Genomic DNA, 12,977 nt, shown 5'->3' with positions numbered 1-12,977 from the left:
GGAACAGAGGAAAAAAATCCTCTAGATTTTTACCCCATGCTTTCTCTTGTTCTATGTCTTCACCTATAAAAGTTTACTTCAGTCGTGCCATTTCCCCCCTCCATTATTTTCAGAATACATTTGGGAACATCTTGCACTGTCAGGGCAATTATTCCTGGCTTCATGCATTGCCTGAGCAAAGGCAGGGGCTACCTGAATATTTTCACCACAAGCCTGTGTCTATTGTTTGCTCTGAAAGTGTCCATGTATGCTAGAAAGAACATATTGTCCATGCTCTGCATGGAATGAAGCTGAGCAAACAAAGCTGCACGGCAAAAGAATGATGAATTCACTAAGTAGTAGATTGGCGCTGCTGCATATTACAGAGTATAAAACTATGATTTTATGTGGTTTTAAATATAACAGCTGAGTAATATTGAGCTATTATATCCCTTTCTGTACTGATGTCTATGAGAAGATTTATTGCAATTTATTCAGTCTCTTTTCACTCCGCCTTTTACTAAAGGTAGACAACTGCATTTTCAGCTGAAATGCCCCAGAGCACCTGGGGCTTCTCACAGCTGCTGCAATGTTCTGCCCAAATGAGAGCAAGTGATTCAGGCTCTCAGATGCACCACTGGTTTGATAGCTGTGACTGGGGCAGCGAGAGCTGGTGTGACTCAGGAGCTCTAGGAGCATCATATTAGACATGGTTTTGGAACATCTGCTTCTTTTAAGATTTGGAAAACATGCATGTCCAGAAAGAAAGGGAGTTAAACTCAGTTTAATATTTTGATTTCCAGCCTTATTTTAGGAGGCTAATTTTTGCAGCAGCTGCAATGACTTGCTAAATCCTAAACAATTCATCAGAACTGGCCCAGCTCAGATCCAACCTGCCAGAACATTTCATGTGAGTGGTTTCCACCTCCGCTGCCACCTCTCATGGAGGCCCTTCAGCTCCAGTGAGTAAGGAAAGGTTTCCAGCAGGATTACAATCTAGGCTAGCCTGCTTACAGCTCCCTCTTTGCTGGGGCCCAGTGCCTGTCCCATTGCATAACCAGATGTGTCCAATATAGCCTGTATCTGCAGTTAGCTACTGTGAGATAAACACACTCCCAGTCACACAGACTGGGAAGAACTCACTGTTTATCATTTAATAGGAAACACATGGAAGATATACATTCATTTTTGTTCACATTTAGTGAGCTAGAGGAGCCTGTATTTGTTTAGTAGTGTACAGTTCTCAAATGCCTCTGTATGTGCCAACATGATGTGCTGGGATGGAAGGCCTGGCCATCATGACTCCTAACCCCATGGTCACAGAGTGAAGGCCTGGAAGACTTCTCATAAAACCATCTGGATTTTATTAGCTGGAGTACAGCCAGCAGGTCAAAAGTGTGGAAGAGATTATACTCCTCCATCAGGCAACTCTGAGTTTTTCTCCCCCAAGGAGGAGTACAAGATGCTGGTGGAGTGCAAGGCATACAAGGTAAGGTTGAAGGAGTTAGCCTGCAGAAAAAAGCATAAGTATATATATGACTGCTGTCTACAGCAACCTAATGGAAATATGAGAAGAGAGACAGGTTCTCCTTGGAAGCAGAGAGGCATAAGTTTTATAAAACTTGCAAAGAAAGCTACTGATAACTAAGTTTCACTAGTAATACTACAGTTCTCTTTATAAGAGTAACAAGATGTTAAGGTAAACTAGGTGCAATTAAAACCGGCCTGAAACAGCAATCAGATTCCTCTTTCATTAGCAGACTTTGTTGGAGACCAGTATTGCTCTTTGTGGTGTCTGAACAGTATATAATTCTTTGCACCACTTAACAGCATTTGTCAGACCCTGAAAGCAGAGTCAGATCTTTAGAAGCAGACACAATGAGATATTAAAAAGGTTGATCTTCATACAAGGGCAAAAGCAAGCCTTTGGGGACACATGGGTGTTGTCACCTTACAACAATTTCCCATTTATTAAAATCTATGAAAGAGAGGTGAAACCAACACATTTCTGGCCCAGCAAAGTCTGAGCCCATTACACTCTTCTGGCAGTGAGAGGGATATGGTGTACTCCCAGAGTACTCCCCGGGGTCCTGCAGTTTGTGCAGGGAAAAAAAAACAACTTAATTCCTGGTTCTGCTGCAGACTTTTCCTTCTTATTGAACACACCTCTAAGGCAACATTCACAGAGAGCTTAGGCACCAGAGCAGCAGCCAGCACTCACACGCCAGTGTGTTAGGCACTGACATTTTCCCTGGGGAGAGAGTGTCTTGTCTGGCATGGCCACTGCCTGGGCAGGGCTAAGCAGCTTTGCTCCTGGGTAACTCAGGCTCTCTAAAGTCAATGTTTCTTCACTGCTCAATCTGCCCAATCTGTTAAAAGGATGCCAAGCATACACCTACTGGTGTGGGATGTGATAGCCTAACAAAGCTTCAGTTCTCCTCTGTTGCACTCCTAAGGGTTCCATGGGCTGGACTGACTTTGAGCATGGGCAGTGCCAGTACATGTCTGTCCAAAACATACCTTTCACATAAACTCACAACAGCTCAGAATCAAGTGTTGCAATGTCCATGGTGAGTTTAATTCACTCTCTGCTCCACAGTTCTCAGTCTGCAGAACTGGGAATGTAGTATGTCTCTGTTTCATTTGGACATTGTAAGGATAAGTACGTTCAAGGCTAAGCAGCAGAGGAGCATGCAAAGTCCTCAGGAAAAGCTGTCTGCCATTTATCAGCTATTTAATGATGTAAAAAAGGCACAGGAAACAAAAGGCAATGCAAAAAGATTAAAAATGTATGCTATGTGACACATTCTTGTTCCTACAATATTTTCTTTTGAAACTTCATAGCTAGAAAAACTTTACCTCTATCAGTTCCACATACTTCTATTGATATTATACCACACCCCATGGTAGTGACTTTCTATAATGCTTTATAGTTTGTAAAATTTTTTTTTTAAATCATCAGATGACTTATAACTATGATTCATGTTATTGTTATTGCTCATTATTATCATTTGTCATATGAGACAATGCCTGGCTATGCACTTTTCCTCTTTTGAAAGAGAAATCTGGCTCAGCTCTGAAGGCTCCAAATTCTGTTTATTATACTAGCTGAAACATGTTTATTACACTGTCATGTTTTTATATCCCTCCTGCTACCTTGTGCAAAACATACTTTTGCACTGACCAAATTGTGAAAATTCTGCAAGGCTCTGCTCTCTCTGATCAAGCCACTGATCCGCCGAGTTTAGCTGCCTCATGTGGTGGCAGCCTGTATCTGACCCAGAAGTGTCCTCCCCCTCAGTACCACACCTAATCCTGAGAGGACTTTCATGGGGAAGAGCCTTTGTGACTTCCAATCCTAAAATTTCCTGAGTTTTAAGCTCTATTCATTACTCAAAAAATGTGAATTAGAAAGAGTCGTACTACCTGCCTGTATGGTTGTTATGGCATAATAGCATTTGATTGAGAGGAAAGGCCACGGGAGACATATATACAATAGCTAAAAATAACACTGGTAAAGTAACAGTAATGACAACCCTATTTTCATGTTGCAGCTGTAGTGAGTTTCTGCATATCTTGGACCAAGAGGCTTTTAAGGCATTTTGACTGAAGCCTTTTGAACCCCTGAGCTATGCTGACTCCACAGCTTGATGGCAAGAAATCTGTCAAATCACATTCTGAACACAAATAACAGTCAAAGAAAGTCATCTTATGAGAACTCACTCACTGTTCACTCCTTGAATTTGTACCACTTCTGAAAGACTAGCAAGCTCTGTCTTTGGACATCTAGAAATGTGATTGTTTCCTCCTGATTTCTACCATTGGATCTAATAAGTTACATTACCTCCCCCTCAAAAACTTACATAATCAGGTTTGTCTGTGACTCAATAACCAAAGGGATATTGCTAGAAACATGCAAAAGGTTCATGGTTGCATGAGAACCTCCCAAACACTTTTCTTGGCTTTGCAATGATGTCAATATTTATTGTCACTGTCACAGACACAGAAAGATTACACAGATACAGCCAGGATACTGCACTTGCAGTTTTTATAGGGTTTCATGCAGCACTCTCCCTCTGGCTTTGAATTTAAGAGATATTGCATCAGAAATGGTGTCAGTGAGATGAATTTTTCATTCAGCCCAGGCACTGTTGTGAGAGGAAGGGAACCAGTGGCTGATGTATCTGTGTTCCTGTTTCTTGCTCCACAGATCCCAGCTGGATTTGAACCTCATAGGAGTGATGCTAATTGTGTAGTGCCATAACTCCCTTAGGTCAACATAAGCAAATGCTGATGCTAAAAGAGGCAGTGCCAACTTCCTACTGACCCAATCAATGTTTTCACTCTCTTTGCTTCCCCAGTGACTGCAAATAGTCATATATACATATGGGAGGGGGGGAAAAAGAAGGGTTGGTTTTAACTCAGAGCACTGTCCTGTTCCCACTCACTGTGTGGCTGCATGAACATCTGGCAGATGGGAAGGAGAGACATGCACATGGCAATAAGCAGGCAGAGGAGTGGAAGGTAAGCCAGGACTGGTTATTACAGTTTAAATGAATTCTGGAACTAGCAAGAAAATTACAGCACTTGTACAATGTCCCCTCATGGCTAAACAAGAGTGGAAGGAAGGTGTGCAAAAGCACAAGGCAGACATCCCTGGTCCATTATATCTGGATTAGGAAGATTAGATGAAACAAATTTTCTGACTCAGAAAATGCCATCAGACCTGTTCAAGCTAGTCTAAATGTACCTAAAGAAGCCCTTAATTGCAAAGAGCTTCACACTATCTGTGGTGACATCCAAAATCAAGTACTGCTAGATTCTAATAAAACATAGCCTAGTCAAGATGCTCTTTTAAATCAAAACCATTGCCTCATCTTTTTTTTAAAATGAAAATCAGTTGCCTCATAAAAAGTTTTTATGTTTCAGAAAATTATATTGAGAATAATGTTTCTTAATAATGACACTTATAATGGCATTACTTAAAACAATTAAATCAATTTGTTCAATAAAATTCTTCAACTGAATTGCAATATTTTGACACTATGACTGATTGAGTTTACTGCCTTTGCAATTAATGAAAGATTGGTTCCTTTAGCAATTACACTCTGATTAGTCCACAGCAAGATATTTTCCATTACTCATCCCCCACTGCTATCAAAGGGCCTTAACTTCAGGCTTTTAGTTCTCTTTAATCCTAAATTAGCAGAGTTTATCAAAGTCCTTGCTCACTAGAACTCTTGGAGAATATTTGATTTTGTATTTTACCTGTGCTAAAACTTCATCAAAATAAGGAAAAAACAAGTAGTAACTAGACACTAAGGCACAGGCTCCCTAATGTTTTTGGTTTAATTAAAAAAATACTAGTTGTGGCTGTTCAAGAGCAAGTAAGAGTTAATGCTAAAAACCTGTGATAAAAAAAAATAACTGTTTATTACAAAACAGCATAAAGAATCTTTTCATAGCCCAAGTAATCAAGCTTCTGTCAAAGTGAGATAATTGTCAATCAAACTTGTAATTCAAACACAGCTGCTGAAAATCAGAGATAAGAAGCCAGACACTTCACTCCACTTTGAGCACTCACTCAGAAGTGAGTACAGAGGCTTGGCAGTAGCTGAGACCTTGTATTTCTGAACAGTTGTAGAAGAACTAAAAAAAAAAAAAATCTCTAAATTGGAGAGTTTTGTCCTTCTGAAGTTGAAAACAAATGTATTTACCTTGCTGGTCAAAATGGTACTTAATGAGAAAAATCTCTTCATATATTAGCTTTTTTTTTAAAAAAATGAAAATCCCCAAAGTACTAAAGGTGGCTCTTGACTTCCAGTACAGAATTAATATTTTTTAAAATCAAATTCTATTAGTAAGTAGAATTTTTCCTGGCTCAACAGATTAAATGAACATGGCAGGGAAGATTGTGAGCCCAGTGTAATGAGCAGGCACCATTCCTGCAAAGACTCATCATTCTTTACTCTGCTCTTGTCTGTTGAAAATAATCAGAAATTAAATATACTGGTATTGATAAAACAGAGATGCATTATGTATTTATTTTGTCACCATTAGTTTCCATTTAGATTTTTCCCATCAAATGTTAAAATTTGTTTAACATGGTAGAAGTTTTGTTGCTTACTCTGCTTGACTCTCTTAAGTAGGGTTTGAAGTAAAATCTGGAAAACAACAATTCTCACAGGAAATTAATGTTCTGCTTATAGGTGCTGCATACTCATACACCTCTATTGTTCATTATACTATTTGGCAAATGTGCACAAATATCGACTAGTAATTTCATAAATCTGAAAACCACAATTCCCAGGTGATGACCATGACCCTAGAAAAAGCCTAGAGAAAACAACCTCTTTACGAGACATACCTTGCAATAGATGTTTGTTTAACTGGAAATCCACAAGAGCAGCTGCCCAGTGCAACGGTACATATTTGCTTCTGAATCCTTTCTCAAAGACACTATTTAAACATGCTGATGAACTGAGCTGGATTTTCCCCCACCTCCATTCCAGTAAAATAAGGAGACTCAGAAGATAAAATTTGTTTTGCTATTGCAAGTAGTGCTATGTGGTAAGTGAGAAATTTACTTTCTATAGTCCTATGTAATTATGAGGGTGGGAAATGTCCATTTCCTGTACAGATGCAATGTCTGTGAGTACTGCTCAGTGATATTTCTATTTGAAAATGAATATACTTCTATTTCTAGAAGGGTTTGTATATAGAGCTTCTTCTTGTCCATATTTGGCTTGATGTTAAAGATCTGCTACTCTAGCTTCACCACTCTGGCAAGAGGAAACAAGTATTCCTTGTGTCGAGACTGTAATTCCAAGCTATACAATGTGTTTCAGTCTGGTTCTGATTTATGTTAAGCTGTAAACAATTGAGATTTATAATATGGGTTTTATGATGTGTGCAGCTGGACTAGTTATCACTGAAGTTTCATGCAGCATCCTGAATAGGAAGAGTGATAACAGAGATTTTTCAAATGCCCCAGTTCTGTGCTAAGTTTGATGCTTTCACCTAGAGGGGAAAATTTGTGCCTTCTGAACCAGTTATATTTTACACTTTCTTTCTGGACTCTGTTTTCGCCTTTTCTCTGTCATTTTCTGGATGGGATTCCCTTCACCCAGTGAACAACTTAAATTGGCAGAAGAAATTTCTAAAGTGCTCCTTCTCTCTTAGAACTGTTTCTGCAATCATTCTACCTCCAAAGCCAAAGGAATTGGGAATGACCATAGCTGAGGTGGTGTCACTCATCTTCTCCTCCACCACTGGACAATGATGTAAATTATCGGAAAGGACTTGACTCAATATCCTTTCTACTCCTGTGGGCAGCACTTATGCATGTGACAAACTTCATTCTTTCATGGAGAAAGATCTGATCTGAGGGTACACTAAGTGATACAAAATAAACTTTCTCAGAGTAGGAATGATATTTTCCATAGTAAAATAGAAACGAAACGAAAGGTACAAGATGAGTTGTGCTTTTAAGGTGTGTGAAGTCCTGTGACACCTGTTTCAAACAGAACCAAAAATGTCTATCAGCCACTTTTTTGTTTGCTCTGTGTTTCACTTGCTTTGGAGTTTGTAGGCAATAAATCATAAAGTAGAAACATGGGCTGAATCCTGAGATATCTATTCAGACTGAAGTCTTGTTACTGGCAAAGGTCTGTCTGAGTAGCTTTGTCATCCCCTAATTTTTTCACTGTAAAAAAATTAAATAAAAAAGAAATATACTAAAAAATCATATTCCTGCAGCATCCAGCGATTTTGCTTCTCTCAGTTTCAATAATCAGAACATCACCCGCTAATCTGCTTTGAAAGAAGAAGGGTAAAACCATGCTTTCTAACAGGACTTGTGGTGAGCTTGAGGAACACAGGTTTACTCCTTAGATGTCAATCTTTGGTTTCATGGTGGAGTTTTCTGGTTCTGGCTAACTTACCCCATCTTTTCTCATCCCCTGCAATGACTTTAACAGGAATTCCTGAAAAATTGCTTTTAAATTTTCAGATCCAATTTCTGTATAAATTAAAAAAACAGAAAATTATCCGTATTAGGAATCACTGGTACTTTGTAAATGAACATGATTTTTAGATTTCTAGGAAGCAAGGTGTTATACCTGTTGTTGCAATGTTTTTAAATTTTCTATTTACTTTGAAGAAAACTTCGTCTTGAAGAGAAATGATAGTTTAGTGTGGATAGTGCATAGAGAAGCTGTCCATGGTGGTTATGAAATCTAAATTGAATCATCAAGACCAGATGGTAATCTTGACTATTACTACTACTATTTATAAGACCAATCAGTTGTAGTGATGTGAGAGATGTTTTAAGATGTAATTTTCAGTTCTGATGAGAAGGAAAGTGTGACAATAATTTTTTCTCCTTTTCACAATGATTTTATGAAAATCAGTTACTGTTTGTAGAATTTTTTTATTAGCTAATATGCTGCATGAACATGAACCTTTTAATTGGATACTTGAAATTTTCTGCCATAAGAATAAAGAAGGTAGCATCCAGAAATTTTAGCCACCAATGGCTGCCACAAAGAAGTTCTGGACTTACCACTAAGCAAAAGCAATGAATATGTATTGATAACTTCAAAACAATTTATTGTGACTCAGCAAAGTGATACGTACAACAAATGCTATCATGATGGTAAAAATTTTTAACCATGGACCAAGATTTTTTTTTAATCTCTTCCATGTATTCTTGAATGTATTCTAAAGGTAATGGACATCAGGAAGCCAGAGGTGTCAACTCTTTCAACATGTACACATGCTGATGACCTGAGGGATGGTGGGAGGTGGCTCTGGTGAAACATGTTGTTTTCTCTTGCTTTTCTCCAGAGAGCTCAGATGCTGTTTTCTGGGATCTATTTATTTGAAAAACTCATTTTTGTCTTATCATACATGAGATGGACAGAGCTACCAGACTTTGCTATTACATGAGTATTCACTCTTTGGGGTGTGAAAATTTTCCGATGAAGATCCTTAAATGTAGAACTTATTTCATTCATTCCAGTCCTCCTTTGCCACAATTCTTTTATGCACAAGTGAAGGAAAGAGAAATAGAAAGAAACAACACTGACTTATTGTCTTAGAAGAATTTCTTTGTACATTAATTAATACAAATGGAGATAATTGGTATGGAAAATATGAATAAAGCATCCCAATAAAAGAAAAAAAGCTTAATTACTAGTCTTCTTAGTAATAATTATTTTGAAATGTGGGTAGGCTAGTACCTTTGTTCAACTCATAGGCACATACCACAAGAAAAGTAAAATTCACTATGTTCTACTATTCCTTTGTTTATGTTATTGGAGAGTATTTTCTAAAATTTTTAGTGTTGCTGCTTTTGATCCAAATACTGCAGTGTCAGATATAGGCCTGTCTTTGGAATGAAGGCCTTACAGCAGAAGATTGAAAGGACATTTCTCATCTTCTAGTGTTGTAATACTTGATTTTTATAGAGCTTGAGGTCTATCCTATGCAGGAACTGAGCAACAAGTTGGGCAGTAACATCCAAATACCGTAACATTTAAAACTTGGAGACACTCCCCAAAACACCATCAACATTATTTCAATGATATCTATGACTTCATTTAAGATGAAGGGCCCTAATTTAAGCTGTGCAAAAGACCCAGCTTCTATGGTTTATGCCAGGGCAATATCTTAAATCTATCACACATCTCTCTTTCTGACTGTTGGACTAAATTCTCAGAAAATAACCTTCCCTTCTCATTACCAGCTAATGATTCACATTTATGATCTGAGTTTCTCCATCCAACGATGCTCTTCCTGACTTTTGAGGAAGATGTGTCTGTTCAGCCACACTGTTTATCCACTTCAGAAATGACCATCCACTCTTACTGCCTGACATGAAGCACAGAAGAAGGTATTTCATTTAAAAGTACAGCTTTTACAAGGTCAACATGAAAACACACATGTAAGTCCCAGGATAATAATCAGACCTTATGGACAATTTGGATAAACTTATTTGCTTTTTTATGGTAAATTTTGACTTTTCCACCCAGGTCCTTAAGACCTATAGCTTGATAAACTAAGCTTGATAGCTTAAACACATATGTATTTAGAAATATTTTTGAAACAATTTTGCTTCAAAAATACTATTATCTGTTGTAAGAGATTTTTTCAAAATATAGATATTACCCGTAAAAGTTTGTTAGACATGCCCACTAAAGGAAAACATTTAATCAGGTAAACCTAAAAATGTATACAAGAATTCTCCTGTCATACACAGGGTAGCTCATGGAGAGAAATAGTCTAAGAAACTTACTCTTTTTCAAAGCAAATGATTAGGACAGTAAATAAGTGCCAAAAATAAAAGTATTCAATTACTTCCAACTAAGCAGTAATTTCTTAAGTGTTAGGCTGGAAAGTCACTCAAATAATGGCTCAAAAATAATGCACTGGAGTCTACAGATTAGTTAAATTGAATAATTAAATACAAGAAGTAAGGACCTGGTTCTCCTTTGTACAGAAGTGTCTTTATGTGACTCTGGCAGTACCGATGGGCTGTAAAACAAGCGCTGCAATTAATGCCTGACTGAATGATCACTGGTACTGACTGGAACAGTGAAATGAAACTAACTCACAAATTTTCCTAAAGATTTTTCTAAATGAGAAATCCCATAACTGTTATCAAAATTGCTAACTACTAAAGAATAGAAAAATTGCATTGATTTTTTATATTTAATTTTTATGACTGAAGACTTCAGAAAGGTATTGATGCTGTGCTAAAAATACACTGGAAGAGTACAAAGGGCTTCTGTGATTTCATTTAGGAATAGCTTCTTTGTTTTTTGGCCAAGTCATAACAGGAAAACAAGTATTTTTCGTGGAAATGCTGACATAACTTTACTAATAGCACCTTTAACAGAGGTTGTTACAATGTGTATTTACTCAGGTACAGGATTAAATAAGAGATGTGAACTCACCATAGCAACCCCTGCATCACATTGCAGATATGCTGCTTCTAAGATACGGCAAATGTATCTGAAGAAATACACATGAATATGAGGTAAACATCTATCAATTCCAAATTGTGTTTCAAAAACACTTTGCTATACAGTATAACAAAAAACAGCACAACTTGATGCTCTCTAAGTTAATGTATTACTGGATGGTATTTTCATTGTGTTACAACTTTTGGCTCAGAATATAGATAACTCCCCAATTCACTATAGCAAAAATAGTGACAAACACACTATTGAGCTCCTTGTAAATATTGCTGTGAATCCTTACACTCCTTAGGAATCCAGGAAACTCACCTGTCTGATTCAAGTCACCTCCTGCTGATGTTCTGAGATCTTGCAATAATACTAATGTTCACCGTAAGGTATTCAGCAGAATTTTGTGAATATAGTTAAAGTTGAAAGTGGGTTTTCTTCTAAACAGTATTTTTTCCCACTTTTAGACACTTTATTGTTTCCTCTTCATTATCCCTCTGCATCTTGAATTTTATCAGTGAATGTATGTCCCTTCAATTTATCTTTATTCAGGTTGGCTTTTCTTGGTTTGCATAAAAAAATCTGTCATTGTATTTTACAAAGTTACTGCTTGTTGTTTTTTGGTTTTTTTTTTTTCCCTTAAGTGTTTTCACTTTCACCTTCAAACCACTTAGGCTATGCCTAAGGTGAGAACTTGATGATATCCAGTGGGTTGCTATACCTCCTGTATCTTTATTATACTTTACCTCACAAATCATGGCAGAATTTACTCCTGCAAGGAGAACTAAGTGATCATATTGCTTTGGATTTTTGCTTGATATTAAGCAACCCTATTGTCTCTTCCCAGATTTCACTTGTAGAGGAGGAGCACCCATTTTCTCACACTGCCTGAGATGACCGATGAAGAAGACAGCAAGTATTCTGGACTGACACATGTAGTTGTCTCCATACTTTCTTTCATCAGTGTTCAAGGTTTTGTCTCTGTGGTACAGAAATGCAGGAACCCTAAATAAATTTTGAATATTTTTGGTAGCAGAGGTTTAATTAAAACCTCAAAGGTTTTATTAGGCCCAAAAACCTCATTGCCAATCTGCATATCTACATTTTATCAGAAAGAAAAGGTTTTTTATTCTTTCAAGCCAACAAGTTTTTTCATTGAAGATGTTAAAAAATCTGTTTAAGAAATCTACTGATAAAACACATCCCGTTACATGCAACTTATTTTCACTACAACACCACTTCTCCATTGGTTTGCTGTATTTTTTCAGAGGGTTATTTATACTTGGGGTAAGGGTTGATGTACAGTGACTGAATGGCTGGTCCCTGGTGTTTCTGTGCACTGGGGACATGCTCTGGTCCCAGGTAACCCTGGTTATGATGGGGTTCAAGGGTTCACCTTTCCCATGAGTTGGGTTCCAAGTCTTCCTTGGTGGAGCTCCTGCCCTGGCTGTGTTTCCTGGGATGGTGCCTTGATTTTGGTGGGAGCTGAGGCTGACTGCCCCAGAGCCTGGGAGAACTGTTTGGCTTATACACTCACCAGGACTGCTGGCCTCCTCCCAGCTGTGCAAGGAGTTGTATTTAATCTCTGGTTTTTATTCCCTCGCCATGGCTACCTAGTGGTGCAAAACGTGCAGCTGCTGAGGTGAGAAGGGGTGGTTCAGCCAGCATGGGTGATACAAAATGCCTGCCTGAGAAGCTGCCTGACAATTTCCACCTTTGCTATCATTCAAAACTCCCTTTAAGCTGATCACTGTGCTTAGTTTTGACTGTCCCTTTGCTCACCTTAGGGATAATGTTAATTGTGACTCTGTGCTGGCAGAGATTGCCACAGGGTATTTGTGCTCTTCCTTGGCTTCTTTATGTCTGTAGTACTCCTAGGTTTTTTGGCTTGTTTGCGGTTGGATTTTTGTTTGTTTTTTTGCCTGGCTGATTGATTCAAAATACACCACCACAAGTTTATGAGCTCCTGAAATGGGGAGTTGCTGGTTGTGGTCCTCAGATGACTGAAATGCTAATAATAATGCAGCC

At 38.0% G+C, this 12,977-nt stretch overlaps 1 long non-coding RNA gene across 2 annotated transcripts; it reads left to right on the top strand.

Moving 5' to 3' along the window:
* The first annotated feature begins 9,764 nt into the window (after positions 1–9,764).
* Positions 9,765–12,870, top strand: LOC131591680 (uncharacterized). 2 transcript variants are annotated; one of them, XR_009280447.1, is made up of 3 exons: positions 9,765–9,874; positions 10,907–11,020; positions 11,797–12,870. It is a non-coding gene; the product is annotated as an uncharacterized LOC131591680 (long non-coding RNA). The 2 variants fall into 2 exon arrangements; XR_009280446.1 differs by having other exon boundaries at positions 9,765–9,925.
* The last annotated feature ends 107 nt before the right edge of the window (positions 12,871–12,977 follow it).

Source organism: Poecile atricapillus, chromosome W, assembly GCF_030490865.1.
Source record: "Poecile atricapillus isolate bPoeAtr1 chromosome W, bPoeAtr1.hap1, whole genome shotgun sequence".
In the NCBI taxonomy this organism is placed as follows: Eukaryota; Metazoa; Chordata; class Aves; order Passeriformes; family Paridae; genus Poecile; species Poecile atricapillus.
This window is presented reverse-complemented; position numbering and strand designations above follow the sequence as displayed.